At 41.7% G+C, this 24,819-nt stretch overlaps 1 protein-coding gene across 2 annotated transcripts in view; it reads left to right on the plus strand.

The window, feature by feature from the left end:
• Positions 1 to 24,819, plus strand: part of INPP5A (inositol polyphosphate-5-phosphatase A) — a 321,869-nt gene that overhangs the window by 280,937 nt on the left and 16,113 nt on the right. The window lies entirely within an intron of this gene.

Below are 24,819 nucleotides of genomic sequence, written 5' to 3' on the forward strand. Positions count from 1 at the left end.
GTTGCTGGGGGCAGGAGATGTCCCACCCCCAGCGACAAAATTGTGAGGGATCAGAAACTCAACCAACCTCTGAAACTGCTTTTTCTCAACAAATATGGAGAGAAGGACATTTCATGAGTAACTGTAAATGCTGGTTGGGATGTTTCAATTCTTCCACAGTACACATTTTTGAACTAGAATTTAAAGTAGGAATTCCATTAATGAAGAGAGACATACAAGTTATGCTTATAAAAACCAGCCTTTTCTGTTCTTTTTGTACTGTTGTTGTTCAGTAAGGATTACAAAAGTAGGATGTTGATTGGAAACCGGAGCAGGAAAAGAGTGGGAAAAGCCATAGGTTGTAATAATCTCATTATGGCTCACCAGACAGATAAGATTACTCTATCTACCCCATTGATTGTAGCGGTGTGCAAGGGAAGATCATTTCGAACATTACTATGATGGCAGTAGATCAGGATATGCCGTATCTCTGAAAGCCCAAACATTTGTATTGCTCTTGATCGCTGAACTGTAGTTTGGCAGGAAGTTGTCACACACACACACACACATATTTCCCCCGCTGTCCTTGACCGTACTTAAACTTCACATCTGTAACTGTAACTTTTACACTATACCCTGTTTTACACTTTTTACACTATGCCCCGTTCTAAGTTTATTGAGCCCCTAATACTGAGAATGGGACCCGACAAGGAAAGAGAAAAGAGAGAAAAGCTCCTACAAGGAGATAATTTTGTACGGCTGCAAAGAAAATTCGTTGCCACAGAGTAGTCTCTTAGTCCAAATGGCAGCTGTAACTTGGATGTTATTTTTTTATTATTATTATTATTTTTAAGTGACTTAAGACTTGGACTGTAAACCTTTGTCGGTAAGACCATTTTAGTCCATGTGTCTTGTTTTATCTGACCAAGGGCCGCAAATAAACTATCTATCTATCTAAACTTCACATCAGCACCAAAGTTAACCATGGTTAACTCTATCCAGGATTCCAAAATGATCTTCAAAGTCTGCTTAATGTTCATCATAACAAGAGCAGAGGCTGATTTAAGCTTTAGTCGTGGTTTAAGTCACTGGCCAAGGACAAGATGAATTTACATAGAGGGGTAGTGAAGAAGAGTTCCTGATCCTGGGGTAGAACCATTTAATTGTTAACTATAGCTGTGATTTGGGGAGGATGACAACTGCAACATTTATGGTCTTTATTTTACTTCTTTAGAAAGATTAGATCCCTTTTATGAAGATTGGTATCAGCCTGTGGCAGGAACAGCTAGCGACTGCTGCTTCTGGGGTCATTGTAGTTTCCTCTAGGGCTACCAGGTCCTGTTACCCACTGCTGCTTCTAGCTGCAGCGGAGAGAAAATTAGAAAGGAAAAGCCTCGTCTACTGCTAAGAAGTACTTACTATAGAGATGATGGTCCATGAGATGATAGAAAACAGGAGGAGGGAGGCCCTGTTTTGCAAGCAAAGCTCTGCTCATGATTCTTTGGGTCCAGATCCCTATCTTTACGCTTGTTACATCTTCAGCGAAAAAGGAAACTATTTAATGATCTACAGTGTGGAAATCCAATGTTGGGAGAGATTTTAGAATACATGTTTGGAAGGAGAAGAAGGTAGAAGCAAAATACCCTGTAAGCTTAGAAAAAATGCTACCACTAAGGAATTTCATGCAAAGGAACTATATGGTACAGCTATAGATACCACAAACAAAAGATTCTTTAGCAGACAGAAAAAAGGAGAATGGTGAAAAAGACACTTCTGAAGTGAGGCTTATGTGCTTAATAGATTAACATTTGAATTTAAAGAGAGAATCCGTAAGGCATTTCAAAGACCATATTAGAACACATTTCAAACTGGTGTTAACTTTAGCAAATAGTTAAGTATAAGAATTGAAGAAGAAATTATCCCTAACTTACATATTGCCCCTTCTTTGTATAATCATGTCTTTAGCAAAAGAAGATAATGTGATTTTGTTTTGTACTCTTTGATTTCCTGAAACAATGGGGATAATCTCATGAGAACTTGTTCTCTACAAACAGCATTGAAATGTTACACCCAATAAACAATAGTCAATAAATAAAGTGTCAGATGTCCTTGTAAAATATCTGCAGTTCAGATATGGAAGATCGTTGGTGCAATCCAATAAGCACAACCTCCCTCCCCACACTTCAGTGAGAGTTTCTCAAATTGTACCTCCACTCTGCAAAAATAAGGAAATTAATAAAAACATGAAACGCTTGTGGAGTGACTATCACAAATCCTGATCCATAAAGAGACAAAAAGTCCTACCAGCAGTGCAGGTAATTTTAGAATTCTCATTCAGTTTTTTCTCCGTAGTTTCACTTTTTAGATTCAAAAGAACAGTGGCATAGATCACAAAATGTAACACCCAGCCACATGACAACATATATTATTTGATTGCCCCATCACCTGTCCAGGTCATGTGAACAGCACATATGAGTGAATGAGTAAACTTTTTATATTACAGTCTCAGACCAGCACAAAAGTAAATATGTTCTTAGAAATGTTAAATAAAAACTCAAATAAATAAATAAAATTTACGTTATATTAAAATAAGCAAATGTGATCCGTTAAATTAATACAAAGCTATGGTAGACTTGAGCAGCTACACAGAATCTGGCCACTTTTATCTGTGATCCAAGGCTCATGGCCTGAGAGAAGGAAGATAATTCAGTGGGTAGCCGTGTTAGTCTGTCTGCAGTAGTAGAAAAGGGCAAGAGTCCAGTAGCACCTTAAAGATTAACAAAAATATTTTCTGGTAGGGTATGAGCTCTCGTGAGCCACAGCTCACTTCTTCAGATACAGCTAGAATGTGAATCCATCTGTCTTTAAGCAGAGGAGAGACTCTCCTCTACTTAAAGACAGATGGATTCACATTGTAGCTGTATCTGAAGAAGTGAGCTGTGGCTCACGAAAGTTCATACCCTACCAGAAAATATTTTTGTTAGTCTTTAAGGTGCTACTGGACTCTTGCCCCTTTCTACTACTGAGAGAAGGAAGGAAAAACACGATTCCTCTGATCTACCTGGAATTTTTGAGAGCACAGGAGTACTGAAATCATGTCTAAGATTGCAGTAAAAAGGCAATGCAATAAAACATGCCCAGCCGTTTCGACTTCCCCAGTCGTACAAAGGCATTTACATACCTGGTACCGTGCACTATGGTAGCTCCCTTCCAAGAGTGCAGAGTGTAGGCCTTCCCCCCCATCTCCCTTCCCTTAATCCCCTCCCTTTTCCTTATTGATATTTCCCCATGTTCTCCCTTTTCCTTAAATGAGTTCCTGCTTTGATACTCCGTTCATTCTCTCACCCTCCACTGAGACTAGCAACAGTTGAATAGAGGTCACCGTATTTACAACTCTCCCTTAGGGATTCATATATCGGCACCATTGATATTGTTACAGAATTAAGCTCAGCATGTACAACAGTGGTTCCCAAAGTGGGCAGTACCACCCCCTGGGGGGCGGTGGGAGTACCTAGGGGGGCACTAAGAGGCAAGGGGGCAGCAGAGCAGCTCTAGCAGTGGACCCCTTCAACTGTGTTGTTGGATAGGATAGGGGAGCTGGAGCTGAGTTTGTGGAACCAAGGGGGCGGTAGCCTGAAAAGTTTGGGAACCTCTGGTGGACAATGTTTTCATTTATGTATGATTCAGTGGTTTTATTGCTTATGGAAATGTACTGACGTGATCTTAGCCACCCTGAGCCCAGCGCTGCTGGGGGAGGGCAGGATATAAATAAAAGTTGTTGTTGTTGTTGTTAATAATAATAACAACAATAATAATAATTCCTAATTTTAGGAATTAGTAGATTAACCAGATGATTAGAAGGCACAAGCTTCTTGTCCCTGAAGAAATTAAATTTTGTTAAATGGTGTTGCAATTAAGTATCCCCATATCTTGTAGGTTATCCGGGCTGTGTAACCATGGTCTTGGAATTTTCTTTCCTGACGTTTCGCCAGCAGCTGTGGCAGGCATCTTCAGAGTAGTAACACTGAACACCTTCAGAGTAGTGTTACTACTCTGAAGATGCCTGCCACAGCTGCTGGCGAAACGTCAGGAAAGAAAATTCCAAGACCACGGTTACACAGCCCGGATAACCTACAAGAACCAATGAACTCTGACCGTGAAAGCCTTCGACAATATCCCCATATCCTTTGCTTAATTATGGATCTGGTTTTCGAGTACTAGGAGAATACCCAAAATTAAATCATTTCTCCGAAAGCAGCCTTTTCCATTTCCGAAAAGCATCTATTAATTAATCCTGTATATCCAAGCACAGCTTCAACATAGCACATATAAAGTGTGCATTAAAAAATATTAAACACGCTCAGAATTCCTGGTGATTATGGAACAACAGCTTCTCCGCAACCCTGTGGATTTCCCTGAAATTGCAGCATACTCAGGGTTAGAGTTAAGGGTTCAGTGCCTCCTTATATCTGGGTGTCTTCTCTACGTTGCTTTCACCAGTTCAAGCAGCTATTATATTTACAGCTTACATTATATTTTTCAAAGAATCAAACATATTTCTGTAACAGTGACTCTTAATGGGGGTCATATGGTCCCATGGGGGAATTCAGGATTTTTAGGCAGCTCCTTCTCATTTGCAATGACTTCTGACGCCAAGCGAAGGACAGTTAATTTATGTTGATCATCTCGTGGTGGTGGAAGGTACCATGAAGTCGCAGCAGACTTATAGTGATCCCATAGGGTTTTCAAGGCAAGAGTCATTCAGAAGTGGTTTGCCATTGCCTGCCTCTGCGTAGCGACTCTGGCCTTCCTTGGAGGTCTCCCATCCAAATACCAACCAGGGCTGACTCCTGAGATCAGGCTAGCATGGGCCGTCCTTGTACCAAGGATAAAATCCCAGATCCTAGATTTTCCCCATGGACTCTAAAAGCGGCACACGACAGCCAGTAATAAAAATCTTACATGAAGGCTGACAGCTGTCAGGGACAAGGGTCTTCTTGAGTACATCCCTGAGATCTGTGTATCGTATGCCTGTTTCATAAATATATATGTAAAACTGCCTAGAGTGGTATAGTGGTTAAGAGCACTTTAATCTGGAGAACCAGGTTCGATTCCCCCACTTCCACATGCAACCTGCTGGGTGACCTTGGGCCAATCACAGTTCTCTCAGAACTCTCTCAGCCTCACCTACCTCACAAGGCACCTGTTGTGGGGAGGGAAGGGAAGGTGATTGTAAGCTGTTTTGAAACTCGTCTTGGTAGAGAAAAGTGGGGTATAAAAACCAACTCTTCTTATAGCCTGCAGTGCTTTTCATGTCCTAATTTTTTTACTAGTTTACTTATTATGAGCTCAATTGCCACGTCACATCCTTCCAGGGTCATTTCCCAGTTGAGCCTCTCTTTGGACTGTGTATTCAACTATAATGCAGATCCTCTGTTTTTCAGTGAACGCTGCAGCATTCCCTGCCTACCCTGCTATGGACAGCGGGAAAGGCAGCATGTAAATATTTTAACTAATAAATAAAATAGTGGGGCATTGAACATGTGGTCTTTTTCCCCCATGGGGGGAGAAATTATGTGCCATCTTAAGAGTTTTTAGGGTTATATTATATTCACTTTAATCCGATGTTGATCTTATGTATTTATATATTTACTGGATTTTAATCATATATTTTATATGTTGTTAGCCACCCTGAGGCCCGGTGCAGTGGAGGAGGGGGTGGGATAGAAATAAAATGAAAATGAAGGTGCCTTATACTGAATCAAGAAGAAAATAAAAGGGCTGCATCTGTCATTAAGAGGTTAAAAAATAAGGCCAAGGGCAATGGGGCAAGTGCAGTAAAAATTATATTACTTAAAAATTCCCTATGGATTTTGCCAACAGGCTTCTGCAGGGGGATCTATTAGTCTTTCAGTGTCTCTTCACCAAGAGTATAAGATCACTAGCCTGTTGGCGAAATGTGTAGGGAACGTTTAACTGAGTCATAAAACATAATTTTTACTTTACTTGCACCATCGGCCTTGGCCTTATTTTTTTATGTCTTATACTGCATCAGACTGCTGGTCCATCAAAGTTGGTATTGTCTACTCAGACTGGCCACTACTCCCCAGGGTCTCAGAGAGATCTTTCAAATCATGTATTACCTGATTCTTTCAACTGCAGATGCCGGGGATTGAGCCTGGGACCTTCTATAGGCAAAGCAGATACTGTATCACTGAGCTGCCACCCTTCCCCAAATGATAATGTACAAGGAGGATAGTAGTAAATTGAAGGTTAAGAAGCCCTGTTAAGAGAGCCAGCGTGGTGTAATGGTTAAGAGCGGTGGAGTCTGATCTGGAGAACCAGGTTTGATTCCCCACTTTTCCAAATGAGCAGTGGAGGCTAATCTGGTGAACTGGAGTTGTTTCCCCACTCCTCCACATGAAGCCATCTGGGTGACCTTGGGCAAGTCACAGCTTTCTTTGAGCTCTCTCATCCCCACCTACCTCACAGGGTGTCTGTTGTAGGGAGGGGGAGGGAAGGTGATTGTAAGCCTGTTTGAGTCTCCCTTAAGTGGTAGAGAAAGTCGGCATATAAAAACCAACTCTTCTTCTTCTTAAGAAGCCCTATTAATCCATTCTGCTGTTTTTTTTATATGGAACTTTGCACAGATTTTCTCCTTGTCCTGTCTTAAAAGTTTTATAGCTTTTTGGATAAACTGTCATCTTTATAGTAATGGTAGTACAGATTTGATATGATTCTCCTCCATTCCCCGCAAGAATTCCAATACAATGGCTTTAAGACAGAATGCTTTAAAAAAAAAAAAACCCCTTCAGCTATTCAGTTCAGAAAAAGTAGGCTGCAAATGTCCTCCCAGTTTAAAACGCAAAAGAAAGTTGGCCTTCTCCCTTCCTTGCGCTTAGGCTTAAAGAATGCGATACAAGCTGTAAATTCATATCACTTATGCTCAAGAAGTCATCAGTCACGTCAGGCATGACAACTTTGAACACTGCACACCCTTGTGATGAATTTGGCTTTCCCGTGTTAGTGGTGGTCCTGGAGCCAGGGAGGACTGACACTGCCGTGATGAAGTGCCAGCGGTCTGACAAGAAGAGTGAAGATGACTTGTTTAGGTACAGGAGGCAGTAAATACACTGAGACCAGAATAATTTTTTTTTTTAAAGGAGGACGGCAAACCTAGACTTTCACAGGAAGGATTAAAACAAAAGAGTTGTGTTTCTATGAATGATTCATAAAATTATCCTCAGAGTCCAGTAAGAGAATCTCCTTCCATTTTGTTTGGAGGTTTTATTAGGTTGGGGGCTAATTGGCACTGTGTTTAATACCTTTTTTAAGTTTTTCAGTATCGGGCGGGAAGGCCTTTACTATAACTGATCATCATTTACCACAGAACATGCAAAACACATAAGACCAGCATTCTCCAGTCAAACTTAAACCCTATTAAGGCCCTTTGGTTGTACCTGGAAAGTTAAGTACGTGCATAACTCTCCCGTGAAAACCAATGGCGCTTAAACGTGTTTGACATTGGATGGATGGATGGTACCCAGTAGTTTTGCAAGCAACTTAGCAGTTCAGAGTGATGTATCACAAAAAAGCAGAAGCTGATAATGTTTCAAAATTAGCGAAATGCCATCATTATGACAGCGTGGTATAGTGGGTAACAGCAGCGGACTCTAATCTGGAGAACCAGATTCAATTCCCCACTCCTCCACATGAAGCCTGCTGGGTGACCTTGGGCCAGTCACAGTTCTCTCAGAACTCTCTCAGTCCACGCAGAGGCAGGCAATGGCAAAACCACCTCCGAACGTTTCTTTGCCTTGAAAACCGTACGGGATCGACACAAGCAGCTGTGACTTAATGGCATGTGCACGCGCACACACGTGACAGGCAATCCTTGGCATGATTCACAGAAAGGCACAGGAATAGAATGGGGGGGGGGTCCTCAGGCCTACATGCTCCATTCCCCTCTTCTCTTTCCCTCCTCTTCTCGTGTACAACTAGGAAATTAATAGTGCAATCCTAAACAAGAGTTACTCCAAATCAATGGGCATAGATTGTTTAAGAGCGCACTGTAAATGTTTCTGCTTTCATAGCAAACCATGATTGTTGTTGTATTTCATGTGTGAACCATATTTGTATGCTGCAACACCAATACGTGGGCTCAGTATCTCTCAGTGCATAGGGAAAGGTTGCTTTAAAAATGGTATATGACTGGGTTTGTTTTGTTTAGAAAGGTTTTAAGAAACTCTTTTCTTCTCTTTTCTTAGAATCCTTGCAATGCTTACCATAATAAATGCTATACTAATGAATGGCAATCTTGTTCAGGGATGTTTCCTGTTTTCAAAAATAGCTGATACCAGCAGTAAATTCCCTGAAAACTGTGCTAATACTGCAATGTGTCTTTTATCCTTTCCAAGTGATATCATTATTTATTGCATATTTGTATAGATTTCTCTCCTCCCATGTGAAAGTGATGATTCTTTTTTACTGTGTTTTCCCTGTCTTGACAATTGATGCTAAAATTGTTACTGACATGTTTAGCTCTTGTAACAAAGAAGGAAATTATTAGTCAAAAATCATTAAAAGAAATCAGGAATGGGTTGTGTGGCTGGTTGTCAGTTCTGAGTGAATGATGCATTTTAATACTAGCATTTAGGCAGGAAAGGAATACAGGCACATAACCTGCATTTAAAACTTCCATCATTTTTTAATTTATTATATTAGTGATTGGAAAGAGGAGGGAAAGGCAATGCTCTGGTACCCAGATCTATAGGAGGATGAATCCCCTTATAGATCTGGTTAAGCAACCAGAAACAGAGAGCAGGAATAAATAGACAGGTCTATCATTGGAGGGAAGTGAGCAGTTGGGTCATACAAGGATTGGTACTGGAACTGATGCTATTTAATTTGTTCATAATTTATTTGGAATGGGATGTGAACAGTGTAGCAACTTCATTTGCAGATGATGCCAAATTATTCAGGACACTGAAAATCAAAGTCATTGTAAAGAGCTCCAGGAGAATTTCTCTACATTTGGTGATAGGGCAACAAAGTAGAAAATGAAGTTTGGTGTAAGTAAAAGTAAGGCCATGCGCACTAGAACAACCCCTCCCCCCCCCCCAACTTTAAATATATTCTGACGGGATCTGAATTGGCCCCGGCTGAGAGGGAAAAGAGCTGGGTGTTGTAGTTGATAGCTCGATGAAAATGTTTCTTATTTAAATTGAAGCAAAGCTGTCGGATATTTGTTTGTATCTAAGGGCCTGGGGTTTCTCTAAAAATTAGGTGACAGAAAAGTAGGAAGACTCTTCTCTTGTACTGGAATATTTGCGAAGTCTAGCCAGGCACAACCTTGATATGCAGCCGTCTCTTTGCTGTTTGCTAACAAACTGAAAATTGATATCCTTCTCAGGAAGTTAACATCCACCTAGTACACTTACACAAATCTGTGAAACTATCTGAGAGAGTAACTTGGTTGTGGCAGATTTCTTAAGCTAACAGCCCATTGAACAAAATAATTGATCGTAAAATAAACCCAGTTATAAAAAAACAAAAACAAATGCCATACATTTGAATTGAATCAACCAGAAAATTCTGAATTCTCTTTCAAAAGTTACCTTTTTATTTCAGGCTTGTGTGTAAGTATAAAATGTGTTGTGGAACTGAACTCAGCATACCATTCTGCAGTAGAGAGAGAAACAAAAACAGCGTGCTTGTCAAATGTAGTTTTGGTTACTTTAAAAGTGAAAGCATGAAATGAAAGTCAAGGACATCAATTCTATTGAAATCAGTAATTCTCTTCACCATGTTATTGATGTATGAGATAAGTTGTATGATTTCTGTAAGTACTGTCATTTGAAAATAATTCTGCTTCGTTAAAAAAATAGACGATCATTTGTATATTCATGTTCGGCTCTCACAGAAGCCATGCTTTTTCTATTAATATGATATTCATCACTTTTTTTACTCCATAGCACAGTAATTTGAAATTGCACGTAATTTGTAGTTGTCTTGTCAACAGTTCTTAACGCAAAATTTCATGGTCATTAATATACAAGTTTAATTACTTTAAATTAGCACACACAGAGAGCCCCTAAGGTCATTAGCATCCACCACGAGATCCATAAAAGCACCAACATAACTTCTGAACTTTCCAAAGTTTCATGTTCCAGGAGAACATGTGTGATTATTTCATCTTTGCTGAGAAAACACCATTGGTGTCATACAATATTGAAGCTACTTGATGATACAGAAGTATTCATATGGCTAAAGATGAATCCCCACATCAGATGCAACTATTATTTCATTCTCAACTGAACCTTTGGAATTTATGCAAATATATAAAGCCCAAATTTAGATGCGCTCAGGAATGCCTTTAAAATGCACCTTTTCTAAAGACTGCCAATATATGAATGATAAATAGAAAACAGATTGTTAAATCAAATTTATATGCGAGTCAATGAGGCTATTTAACAAAATGAATATACAGGTAGCGTATCCCTTATCCAGACATCCCATAACCTGACTGATCCAAAAACTGGACCCTTCGAGCCGGCATGCAGGCAGATCCGTGCAGCCTGCTTTCAGTGTTTCCTCTCAGTGTACGCAGCATCGTTGGTGGAGACTGAAAGCCTGCTGTCGTTTGTTTGTTGTTGCTCTTGTTCAACAGCTGATACAGGTATTCTGGTGAGATAGTTACACCTTTGCTTTCTGATGGTTCAATGTACACAAAAGTATTTAAAGATATTGTATAAAATTACATTCAGGCTATGTGTATATAAAGTGTATATAAAACATAAATGAATTTGGGTCTCATCCTCAAGATATCTCACTATGGATCTGCAAAAATTCCAAAATACGGAAAGATCCAAAATACAGACCACTTCTGGTCCCAAGCAGCCTGGATAAGGGATACTCAACCTGTACACAGAAAAACCCAAATTTAGAATTGTCTGTGAGCATTCCCTTATTTTAGGAAGCAATAGGACAAATGCCTACAGTTCACTAGCAATCTAATTACAGAATTCTGAACGCTATCCTTTCATTTCACCACTGATGTCCATCCCGCATGGGTTATGTCCACTTTCTGGCAAGAACTTCCACAATTACTCATTATTGCAAAGCATGGTGTTCTTGTTTTTATATCTCAAGATACATAGTGCCTCTTATTAACAAAACAGGGGGGGAGAGACAATACACAGCAAAGGGAACAGAGCCACCCTTCTTGAACGGTGATTTTCAATCTTTCGACCTACACGGTGCCCTTCCCATACTGACTTAGCTGCCGATTAAAAATAATAATAACACCCCCACACACACAGTGTCAGAGGGAGGAGTGGCTGCTACGGGGACAGGGTCAGGAAAAAAAAAACTGCCGCATGGGCCATAAATAGGGTTGCTAACCTCCAGGTACTAGCAGGAGATCTCCTGCTATTACAACTGATCTCCAGCCAATAGAGATCAGTTCCCCTGGAGAAAATGGCCACTTTGGCCATTGGACTCTATGGCATTGAAGTCCCTCCCCTGCCCAAACCCCGCCCTCCTCAGGCTCCACCAGTAGCGAAGAGGGACCTGGCAAGCTTAGCCATAAAATCTGAATTTTCCCATCCACACAGCAGCCATCTGGGTTTTACCTTGAAGTTTCCCAAAATGTCAGAGCAAAGTAGGTGTAAGAAAGATTGGGGGAAAGCCAGGGAGACCACTGGAGGTGCTTAAATGCACCCCAATGCTGTGGGCAAGCAGGGGGGAAAACCTCCCTTCCCAAAAGCATTGTGCTTGGGGCAGATAGCCCGTGCAGAAACTGCCCAGGTCTGTTGGGCTTCTGTCTGTGCCCTGTCAAATGAGCACTGAACTTTATATGGGAGATCCCTGATTGGCCGTATAACAGTTTTTAATGATAAAAAGCAGCCATGAGTGGCCCCTATTCGGATTGGGAGTATGTCAGGAGGGGAGCTGGATTTGGCTCTTTCTCCTGTACCATTCCCCACCCCTTCCCCTACAGCTGATATTAGTCCTGATAGAGAGAAAAAGATAAGCATGTGTATTTTACCTATCTTTTTTTCCCTCCTTTCTGGAGCTAATAGAAGCTTACAGAAGCCAATTTGTTTCAACAAAATGGAACAGGGAGCAAATAGGATTCAAACCACACACACACACACACACACCTTCAGTATTACAGCCCTAATGGAGAGCCAGCGTGGTGTAGTGGTTAAGAGCGGTGGTTTGGAGCAGTGGACTCTGATCTGGTGAACTGGGTTTGTTTCCCCACTCCTACACATGAAGCCAGCTGGGTGACATTGGGCTAGTCACACTCTCTCAGCCTCACCTGCCTCACAGGATGTCTGTTGTGAGGAGGGGAGGGGAAGGTGATGGTAAGCCGGTTTGATTCATCCTTAAGTGGTAGAGAAAGTTGGGATATTAAAACCAACTCCTCCTCCTCCCCTCCTCCTACTCCTCCTGCTGCTGCTGCTGCTGCTGTTTCCCTCAGTTACTTTTTAACATTAAAAGCAGTACGTCGGCAGATTGGATAATGCATCTCCGATTTACAGTGCAGTTCATCTCAGAATATCTCCCCGCACTCTTGTCTAGCAGCAGAAATATAAAGCGTTGTTGTTTACTTTGCACCTTTGTGATCCCAGAGTTCAGTGTTAAGTCATTATAGATGTCAATTGACCTCCCCTTTTTTCCTTGCGCCCAAAGTCGCACTAATTGATATAGAAGTTGGACAAATCAGTGCTGTAGCCATTTCCTGTCGCCTCCATGTTGGTATGCCTGCTACACAGGAGACTACGGGTTCCCTTGTGGCTGTTTATTAGGGAGTGAACGGACTCAACTTGCCTGATAACTGCCATAACTTCTTGTTTTCCAGAAATCCTTTACAGTTCAGTTCTGGAGATACGTTCATTTTAAGCATTAAGTTCATTTCCTGCATTTTGCAGGGAGTTGAACTAGATCAGGGCTTCTTAAACGTTTTCCACTCATGACCCCTTTTTGATCGAGAAATTTTTACATGATCACAGGTATATAAGTATATAAAACAGGTATACAAATCAAACATTTACTGATAATAAATCATAAAGAAACCTTTTACTGTTGCCAAATTTTTCGCGACCCCCACATTCAGTTAAACGACCCCATATGGGGTTGTGTCCCAGTTTAAGAAGCTTTGGACTAGATGACCTTGGTGGTCCCTTCCAACTCTATGATTCTATGATTCTAAGCATACTTGAGTGGGGTTTTTCCCCCCTACTGAGTTAACCGCGATGGGCTGATTCCTGTGTTTTTAAACTGTGCAGGTTCTATCAGTCGCCTGACACCCTGACATTAAGCAAACAGCAAGCTCAGTTTGTGTTGGAAATAGGTCTTTGGTAGACTGTAATCACTAGGAGAAGGGGGTAGGTGTGAAAAACGAAATAAGGGCATTGTGGTTAGCCATGATACAGGTGGGCAATTGTTAAACTTTATCACCTCTCTCCATTAATTATTATAATTATTCTTGTAACTGTTGTGTGGCAGAGATAGGAGCTGACTTACCAGGGGTTCACACCCATATACAAGGTTTGCTTTCAGATAAGTGTGCATGCACAGTAATCTCGCGTATTAATCATTCTCTTAAAGTGACCTGTTCTTGTTTGTCGTTGCATTAGGCTGTCATGCAATTTACTGGTTGGACATATGTTCATGTCTCAGATATCCTCTCCTCTCTGCGCATTTTTTCCCCTTCCCCTTCAGCAGACCCTCTGCACTGACAGTTTCTTAGCTTTGACACCTCTAGACAAGAATGACAGGTCAAATTTCATTCAGTTGGGAGGTTTTTCTTCTGGATGTCTCACTGGCGTCTAGTAACATATTCTTCCAGGATGCAGCTTAATCTACAACCCTTGCTTATTTTCCTGCCTTTGATTTTCTCCTATGACCTTTTTCCCCCAAGGAGTTTTGGCCTTATTATAGTGCTCATACAAGAACACTTTTTTTTCTTCAGCACTGCACTGACCAATGTAAAGCAAGGTCAGTCTAAAATACAGCAACTTCTCCTTTTTCTCTGGGTAAATTAAAATGCTTTCTCACTTTCTTACCTTTCTCGCTCACTTCCACAAACTCAAGAAAGCTATTTTTTATTCTCAGTTGTTACCGCTCTGACATAGGGCAAAATGACATATTTTTGCTTCTTCCTTGGCGATAACCAATTCTCTTTCCTCCTGGCTTCGCAGGGTCAAACTACACATTATGTAGAACACTCGTGGCTGTTTAGGAGCCCCGTGGCGCAGAGTGGTAAGCTGCAGTACTGCAGTCCAGGCTCTGCTCATGACCTGAGTTCGATCCCAACGGAAGTCGGTTTCAGGTAGCCGGCTCAAGGTTGACTCAGCCTTCCATCCTTCCGAGGTCGGTAAAATGAGTACCCAGCTTGCTGGGGGTAAAGGGAAGATGACTGGGGAAGGCACTGGCAAACCACCCCGCAAACAAAGTCTGCCTAGTAAACGTCGGTGTGTGACGTCACCCCATGGGTCAGGAATGACCTGGTGCTTGCACAGGGGACCTTTACCTTTACCATGGCTGTTTAATTTACAACAGCAGTCATGGGGGGCAGTCTGAATTGAAGTTGGGGCAGAGATAAACCCTTCCCCCTCTGCCTCTGTTTTCTGAACAGTAATCAGGGGCCGGAGCCACTGTTGTGTGTGTGTGTGTAATGTGCCCTCAAGTCGCAGCTAACAGCAACCCCGGTGGTGTTTTCAAGGCGATTAAGCAGAGGTGGTTTGCCATTGCCTTCCTCTGCAGAGTCTTCCTTGGAGGTCTCCCTTCCAAGTACCGACCCAGCTTAGCTTCCGAGATCTGACAAGATTGAGCTGTACTATCCCATTCCATATCCCAGAACCACTATTAGAATGGGGGAAAGACTGGTACCTATGTGGTCACTGTCCTTTTTGCCTGCTGGGGCTAACAGTATTGGGGGGTTAATAATGTGGGGGGAAGTCTGGGGATAAATGATTAAAACCTCACAGCTGGAAATTATTAAACTCTCCCTGTTGCAGTCTCAATTCAAATCCTCCCCCTACTGCAGCTGTTTTTTTATGTTCAGTTCAGTTTATTTACAGTCATTTGACCAACAAATATCAGTACAAAATTACAATTTTAAAACCCCAACTGAGGATCTCCTTATCTTACTGGCTACATCAGAGAACTTTGCCACTGAATTTTTGATGTTAAAATAAGTGGGAGCCGCCTTGAGCCGAGAGGCAAGGTGGGCTATAAATATTTTAATGAATTAATAATGAATAAATAAAGCGTTGTTTGCCCTGCAGTTCAGATTTTCTCAGGATTCCAGATTATTAAAACTTATCTGGTCTACACATTATGTTATCTGGGTCACAGCCACTTATTTCCCTGTGGTGCCGATCGTGATGTCCAGCACTGATAACCTCAGTGGTGTTTTCCAAAATGAAGAGCCGTTTCTTGCCACTGTTCTTTGTGTGTCCTTTAGGATTCACGGTTGGTAAGAAAACTCTCCATATCATATGGGAAAGTCTCGTGGTGGCCAGCTCTAATGAAGAGGTGGAAAACTGGTGATAAGAAAAGAGCTGGAGCATGGTTAAGATAATGGATTGGATTTAGAGTAAATTTTCCATCCACGAATACGAACTTTCCTGCCTTCTCCCTCCCACTGCAGCCCACTGACCTCCACAAAATGTTGTTCCTAGGGGATAGGCAACCCTAAGTAGGGTTGCCAACCTCCAGGTACTAGCTGGCGATCTCCTGCTATTACAACTGATCTCCAGCAGATAGAGATCAGTTCACCTGGAGAAATGGCTGCTTTGGCTATTGGACGCTATGGTATTGAAGACCCTTCCCTCCCCAAACCCCGCCCTCCTCAGGCTGCACCCCAGAAATCTCCCACTGGTGGTGAAGAGGGACCTGGCAACCCTAACCCTGAGGAATGACATGAGGGTGGTCTGCTCAGGAAGGAGGAATCGGCAGAAATTGCCGATTTAATTCGGATTCAGCCCAATATGTAAACTGGACCTGTTTAGTCTTAGCACAGCCTTGGATTGGCAAAGTGTTTGCTTCCTAGCCTAAAAAGAAAAAGAAACCTTGTTACTGTGTTTGTGTACCTAGAGTTGATGGAGATTTTAAAAATAATTTGCCCTCATTGAATGACATGTCTTGGCCAGTGCATTTAGGATCTTACAGACTCTTCTTGCGAAGCAAATCAGAACAGGTTGAACTATTGAGATCGTACCGTATTGAATTGCATTGCATATTTCTTGCACTTATGTGATCACGGCCGTATAATTCTTTGCTGAAACAGGGTCTATTATCTGTTGCCTTCTCTCTGCAGTATTGGCATGGCCGTACCAATTTCTATTCTTCCCATTTCATCCCCACACATTTTAAAAGGCTAAATATATTATAAGAGGATCCAATAAGGCATTATTGACATTCAGATGCATTGAGTTTGACATTATCAGCCAGGCAAATCATGAGTTAGCAATGGATATGTTTTATAATCGATAAGAACAGATTTTATGCACTGAGAACATGACCGGGGGTGGGGGTGGGTAGAAAAAAGTAGCCTTTTATTTTGTGGCGAAGAAAAAAATCTTGTTTGCCTTTGTAAGCATTCCATTACATCCATACTGCCTAAGCAGCTAATGTAATACAACATCATTGTGAAAGAAATAACACACCGTGTTATTATTATTTTTTGCAGTGTTATTATTTTTTGCAGTGTCATAAAAATGTGGACAAATTGGGTTCACTAATCCATGCAAATATATGTCCTAGGTGAATCTATAAAAGCTACTTGGAAACATGTTGTGTGTGACGTTAACCTTTTTTGTATTGGGTACTACATGGTGTTATGAGTCAGGAACTGTTTACCCTTTTGCCCTTTGCTTGGTTGACACACACGGATCTCTTTTATCGTAACCTTTGCCTCTGATTGTTAGTTTGGTCACCATGGAGTTATTCTTGTATTTGCAAGCTGCATCTGTTTAACACATTGTACTTTAACTCCTGTGTTTGCAGGCCTTATTTACCCTCCTGATTTTGCTTAAATGAGAAACCCATCATGACCACTTAGCTAACAGAGTGTCAGAAAGGGTTATTAGTGTTTTAGTACATGCAGAGTGGCTAATTTAATCCTGATAGCAACGTATCCTACAGCTAGAACTCCAACTACCCTATGCATAGGATGAGCACATAAGGAGTGCTGATTATTTATGATCATTTGACAAACAGAGATGACTTTAATGAACTAAGTTGATTGTGCCTATGGAATATGAATCTCTATTATGCTTTCGGGCAACTGCAGAAATGGTAAATTAATTAGTGCTCTAATCTGTGGGAAATGTCTGGCGGGAGCCTAGCACATTGCTTGAGCAGCCAGCTATACTGGCTCTTTAAATGCTTTCTCACATTGGCTGGTTGATCGTTTCTGATGAGGTATTAATAAGCAAGCTGACTCTCATAAAGCACAGTAAGGACCTGCCTAATGAAGAACATGCAGCATGCGCACCATGCCATTCAGCTTGGTAGTGTATGGCCTATTCACGATATAGGCTACAAGATGTGCCACGGGGCTGAGAGTCTTGAGACTCTCTTATTTTATTTTTGTAAAGCATGTTTCTAGCCAGCATGGCGGGGGAGTTATCTAAACCGCATTCCGTCTAGACATTAGGAAGAATTTCCTAACAGTTAGAGCGGTTCCTCAGTGGAACAGGCTTCCTCGAGAGGTGGTGAGCTCTCTTTCCCTGGAGGTTTTTTAAGATGAGGTTAGATGGCCATCTGTCAGCAATGCTGATTCTATTATGTTAGGCAGATCAAGAGAGGGAGGGCATCTTGGCCATCTTCTGGGCATGGAGTATGGGTCACTGGGGGTGTGGGGGGGAGGTAGTTGTGAATTTCCAGCATTGTGCAGGGGGTTGGACTAGATGACCCTGGTGGTCCCTTCCAACTCTATGATTCTAAAAGCTATGGACAAACTTATACTTCTTCATGACCAGAATGAAGCTGAAAAATAGCTATCCTTGCAAGCACCTTCCCTTGCATGCTAAGCTCCATTGACGACCTCCCAAAGGCTTCATTCTACCTCCAGTTTGTCATGATGCCTGTATACATTGGCAAATGTTTCTTTCCCCACAAACCAGGATTAAACTGTGGTTTAGAATTCTAGGTTCTAAGGAAGATGCTAACTCCAATTTTCTTCTGAGTCTCTCTGCCAACACCCAGGATTTCTGAAGGGATCTTTTTACCTGAGCAGTGGAAGGGGAGAGGATTTTGTTAATCCTTTTTATCCTTTGCAGCAAATGTGACTGTTCATTTTTTAAAGAAGAAATTACCCCCATATTCATGTAATTATAATATTATCTTCATTAAAAGTGAAAAACAATAAGTACACATTGCAGCCAAGAAAAATAAAGTTATTGAAGACTCCCTTCCCCCCCCCCCCAAAAACGGAACTTATTAGGAATATGCTCAGGTATTATGAGGGAACAGGAAGTATCTAATTAAGCACCATGGTGAATCAGGAGCTGATTTAAGACAAGAGATAATGAGAATGTGAAAGAGAGGCCCTGACCTGGATGGCCCAGGCCAGCCTGAGCTAATCAGATCTTGGAAGCTAAGCAGGTTTAGTAATTTGGCTGGGAGACCACCAAGGAATACCTGGGTTGCTATACAGAGGAAGGCAATGGCAAACCACCTCTGTTAGTCTCTTGCCTTGAAATCCCTACGGGGTCGCCATAAGTTGGCTGTGACTTGACGACACTTTACACGCACACACATACCTCCTTTCATCCATCCAAAAGATATCTGTGAGCTCTAAATAGAGCCTTAGGCTGCAATCCTAAGAACACCTTCCCTGGATAACCCCTACTGACTAAAATGGGACTTCTGACTTGACTGCTCTCTTAGTTGATACGATAGTAGCAGTGTTCCTTTATCTATTAAACACATCCGATTTTTTAAAAAGTAAAATACATTATGGCTGAAGTCTTGGTCAGTTATGAATGCGTAAATCCTACCAAATGCATCTTATTCATACAAAACTGGTCATGGAGTTTTTGATAACGGGTGAATGTGACCTTCACTAAAGTCAATAGCAAAACTCTCGTGGATTTAAATTGAGCTGTTTTAAATCTTGGGCCACAATAGAGAATTCCCAAAGTATACATGGATGATTCCCCAGCAAAGAGCTCCCCAGTTCTGAAGGCTCTTGAAGGTTTCCCCCATTGAAGTAAGGAGATGCTGTTCTCTACCCATCTTTGGCAAGGGATGAAAAATGTCAGTTCAATTTGTGATTTGCTGAGCTCAGTGTCGTGTTCAGAGGTTATTTTATTGGCTGCTTCAATATAACTGCACTTGTGTTTTTTGTAAGCCGTTCTAAGCATCCTGGGAAACAAGAGTACAGATGTTTTCAATAAATAAGTGAAGAAATGGGGTAGTTATTGCAGGATTGGGAAGAATATGTTAATGTCTTCTAACTTTGCTAAACTCATCACATCCTCTTGAAAATCTAGAGTTAGCGATATCAGGGCTTTTGGTCATCCAGATTACACAAATTGGAAAGAAATAATTGGCTGCAGAATAAAAATATATTTATTAAACAATCATCTCTAGTTCCTCATGGTGAAGGAGTTGCATCTGATTTGCAGTCCTGAAAAACCACTCCGAAAGGGAGATTGGCTTAGATTGAAGGACTTCTACTAGTGTAGTGCAATTTTCCCACCTCCCCTCTCTTACAGGAACTCAAAATCCCTCCTGATTCCATTCCTAGTGGCCCCCTGTCCCCCAGGAAAGTCATTTCAGGAGGCATTTGGGTTGCAGTAGGAGGAAGGAAGTGGGAAAATTATATTCTGTGAGCAGAAATCCTTGCACTGACAGAAACAGCTAGCCTGGATCCAGCCCATTTGTAACTGAATTATGTTGGCTGGTTTGCTATTCTTTGTAAATATGACTCGAAACATCTGGAGGAACTTATTATTAAACCTTTTCGTTTCTATAATCTGAAAAATAGGATTCTAAATCTAATAGTCTGATAACATCCACATTCTTTGGAAACCTTGCACGTAGGTTTTCTGTCCTAAGATAGAATCCTGTTTTATAAACTAGTCTTGTCTGCAAGCTTTGTGGCTTGGATCTAGCAAGACATGATTGGAGCATGTGGGACCTGCCTTTTTTCCACCTCCCCATTTCTGCTGTCGTTCCCCTGTGTCCCCAAAAAGCCACTCAATAGATCCCCAGAAACTATGTGCAATATAACGCACAAGGCTGCAGTGTGAAAGAAAATCTCTACCACCACCCTGCCCCATTTGTGTGAGCAGAAGTCCCCTTCCTCTCATACAAGAACAAATTTGGATCCAAGCCTATATAGACCTCCAGTAGTTTGTGCTGACGTCAGCCACTTAGTGCAAACATACCAGAAAGCTGAATTTCACATATAGTGTTTGACAGAAAAATATGAACCCTCAAGCCTCTGTGATTATGTCTGAGACTTACCTTTATGCATTCTAGTACAATAAAGGCAAAAGCAGTTGGATATCTTATTAGGAGAATGGCTATTCCGTTAGGCGCTCCCCTCCTGAAGGTGAACATATTTTATGGGAGGTTAAATTTGATTTTATTGCCAACTTCACTTGTGTGCTAACAGTTGCCATCTGGTTTATGATGTCAGAAGACTGAAAAGAGATTAATGCGTAATTTGGTAACAGGCTCGCCAGGCTACAACAGTGATTACAACATCATTAGGCAAATAATATTGATTAGCATGCTTTAAAAAAAATCCAAATATAGTTCCCAATGCACTTTAAACTTGGTTGGCAATAATAGTAGAACCATCAACTCAAATGTAAATTTACATAGGCTAAGGGTCAGAATGTCTCCATAGCTCTGACTGTACGGTGAACAGCCTAATCTTTTACAGTTTGCAACTTCTGTTATAAATCTCTAGTGTCCATTTATTTAGAATTCTGGGCATTTTCTGTGGTGGTTCTCCTTCCTCTTTCTGTATGGGGAACTCCAGTGAAACTTGTAAACGGAGAAGGAACAGAAAAGCTAGAAACTTGCCTACATGAAATGTTGCGAGACACACAGCCTACAGAATCCCAGGCAAGCCAGTCAATGTCAGCTTTCATCCTGCGTCATCCCAGTCCTTAGTTCATTGTCCTGTTGGAATCTGCCAAATTGAAAAAGGATTATTTTTGGCTACGAATGAAGCAAGCACCGCCTTTAAACTGGGTATCTATTCTGCCTTGTCCACAGAATGGTATTTCACAAGAACATAAGAAGAGCCCTGCTGGATCAGATCAATGGTCTATCTTAGTCCAGAATCCTATCTCACATAGTGGCCAACCAGGTGCCCCTGAATGTTACCTTCTAGGACTGGGTTTCAGGGATTTACTGCCTCTGAATATGGAGGTGCCCTTTACTCACCATAGCTAGTTGCCTTTGATGGACCTTTACTTCATGAATCTAAGCCCCTTTTAAACCCATCAGTGCTCCTGGCCATCACTGCATCCACTGACAGTGAATTCTACAATTTACACATGAAGCTGCCTTGTCAAACTCTTGGTCCATCAAAGTCAGTATCGTCTACTCAGACCGGCAGCGGCTCTCCAGGGTCTCAGGCAGAGGTCTTTCACATCACCTACCTGTTTAGTCCCTTTAATGATAGATGCCGGGGATTGAAGATGGGCCTTCTGCATGCCAAGCAGATGCTCTACCCTTTTCAGTATTTTTCGGGGGGGGGGGTTATTGATTAAAATGGCAGCAATTAAAGGGAGCTTAAAAAGCACAACCCGAATAATGGCGAATTGTTTCGGCATTATTCGGGGCCACTTTGGCCCCGTGACCATTTCCCCCCTCCCTCCCCCCTTACCTACCTGAGTCTACAATTGGAGCCTGCAAGCAGCGGCAAAATGAACACTGGGGCAGCAGATTACAACTGCTTGCATGCTCCCAAGCCCACCTCTCAAGTCCGCTGCTGCTGCCAGGCTCCACATGGGGCTCGGAGGCGACGGCCTGCACAGAGCTGTGAGCCGGACTCGGCTGAGCCGAACCCACCTAACACCTCTGGGCAGGCCACCTCCAGGCTGCACGTGGGGCTTGGAGGCAGCTCTATGCCCACCACCATTGTAGGTGCGGCCCTGGAGTGAAAGTAAGTGGAGGGGAAGGGGAAATAGGGGGGGGAGTGGTAAAATTCTGTTAGACCTGAATCTTTTCAGGAATCCAGATATTCCCGATATGGAGGTTCAGGAATATTTGGGTTTACCGGAAAAAATCAGGTCCATTAGTCCCTAATCTGAATTTTACTTAATTTTTTTTTGCACACCCCTAGTGCATAGTGCAGATTAGAAGTAAACTACAAACAGAAAGCAGTTTCACAACACTGTATGACTCATGAGAAATTCCCACTTTCTGAATTGAACCTTCATAAAAAATGCATTTCATTGCCTGCTCCAGCCAGAATAAGATGCAATGAGAATTTTTAAAAAATATATATGTCTGGCTCCAGAATGGCGATAAAACGTTTGTATGGCAGTTTTTTAAAAATCAACATAAAATCATCCTGTTTGTTTTGCCGCAAGAATTGCCCTTCTCGTTCCAACAGAAAGAAAGGAATTTGGCAAAGGCAGCTTGACTCTTGAAAGCTTATACCCTGAAAATCTTGTTGGTCTCTAAGGTTCTACTAGACTCAAATTTAGCTCTTCTATAGCAGACCAACTCAGCTATCCTCTGAAACAACAGGATGGAAGTCGCTGGTCCTTCCTCACTCTTACCTCAAAAAGTCAATTTTTGGAGGGGGGGTGTTTAAAGCATTAACTGTGAGAGCGGGCATGTGCAAAGTTACAAGAACAGACACTATCTGAACACATTTATTTGTTCGTTCGTTCATTCATTCATTTATACCCCACCTTTCTCCCCAATGGGGATCCAAGGTGGGTTACATCATTCTCCTCTCCCCACTTTTATCCTCACGACAACCCTGTAAGGTAGGCTAGGCTGAGACTGTGTGACTGGCCCAAGGTCACCCAGCAAGCTTCTGTGGCATGAGTAGGGATTCGAACCTGGCTCTCACAGATCCTAGTCTAACCACAACACCACACCGGCTCTCCATGCAGTGTGCATTTCTTATTTAATGCGGGGGGGGGGCATATTGGCTAAAGTATCTGACTAGGATCTAGGAGACCCAGCTTCAAATCCCCACTCTGTTTTCCAGTGACCTTGGGCCAGTCGCACACACTCAGTCTGACCTACCTCACGGAGTTGGTGTGAAGTTAAAATGGAAAAGAGGGAAATGATGTAAGCTGGTTTGTGTCCCACTGGGGAGAGAGGTAGGGTATAAAGGAAGTAAATAAAATGAACCCCAAACTCCCTATGCCCTGGTTGGAGAATGAAGGACTACATCAAAAGTGTTATATCCTGGCAGGAGGGATTTCAATCCCAACACATACGGGGAGGAGGGGGAAAGTGGTGCCACATGAGCTGGGGTCAATGGATCAATGGTCCCAAACTTAATTTCTGTCCACACCTGGGCTTGAACCCTAAAAACCTCCCCCAAGGTACAACCTTGAGCCAGATATCAGTGAAAGAACTGTGGCTATACAGGTTGAGTATCCCTTATCCGGACTGCTTGGGACCAGAAGGGGTCCGTATTTCTGATCTTTCCGTATTTTGAAATATTTGCATATACATAATGAGATATCTTGGGGATGGGACCCAGCTCTAAACACAAAATTCTTTTATGTTTTATATACTTTATACACATAGCCTGGGTGTAATTTTAAACAATATTTTAAATAATTGTGTGTACATTGAACCATCAGAAAGCAAACTGGCGTGCTGCTGAGGTCCTGGCTCAAAAAGTTTGGTTTTCGGGTTAGTGCAGATATCGGATGTCCAGATAAGGGATACTCAACCTGTACTAGGCAAATTGGGACTAAAGAGCATGATTCCCCACCCCAATTTGCCACATTACTGAGCTGAATGTATAGGGATAAGCTCACTGAGCCCAGAAGTTTAGGATCCGGCCAGGCAGTGCCATGTCAATAGCTCACATGTAATGCTGAACTAGCTATGGCCAAGATTGACATCTTGTATGGCTGGTTTTAAAAGAAATGGGTGTGCCACTGCATCTGATTGTTTTTTATGTGCAACCTATACTCTAGACAAGAGGCTACTGTTAGGTTTCCAATTGGCAAAAGTGTCAGACAAATATGTATTTTATCTCGCTATCTGTTCAATCTGTCTATTCCGTCTCCTCCATCATACCATAAGGAAAGCTGGATTAGATTTAGATGAAGGCAGAGTGAAAATTGGTGGAAGGACACTTCTAGGTCGAGTCAATTTAATTAAAGTGATAATCTTACCAAAAATAAATGTTATTTTCAATAACTTATTTGTAGATATACCAAAAAAAAAATGATTGAAGAATGGCAAAAGATCTGTAATAGATTTATTTGGCAGAACAAAAAAAAAAAAAAACAGATTCAGAAATAGCAATCTATATGAATTTAAAGGCAAAGGTGGGATAGGAATGCCAAATTTACTAGTATAGCTAGGGTAAAGTGGTTAAAATCATGGGTAGTAAACAATGAAAAGGAACCTTATATTAAAATTGAACAAGATTTTGTTAAATTTCCACTAAATAGATGGCCATGGGTTTTTATAATAAAGATAATAACTGCATTAATACCATTCTAAAACAATGGGATGTATTAAGAGAGAAACTAGCCCCAGATATTTCCCCACTGTCTTTCTTCCTTTGGAACATCTTAGCAGAGAATCCAGAATTCCAACTCCTTCACAGAATAAAGACAGATAAACAGAATGATTATCATTATTGGA

Source organism: Euleptes europaea, chromosome 5 (genome assembly GCF_029931775.1).
Source record: "Euleptes europaea isolate rEulEur1 chromosome 5, rEulEur1.hap1, whole genome shotgun sequence".
In the NCBI taxonomy this organism is placed as follows: domain Eukaryota; kingdom Metazoa; phylum Chordata; class Lepidosauria; order Squamata; family Sphaerodactylidae; genus Euleptes; species Euleptes europaea.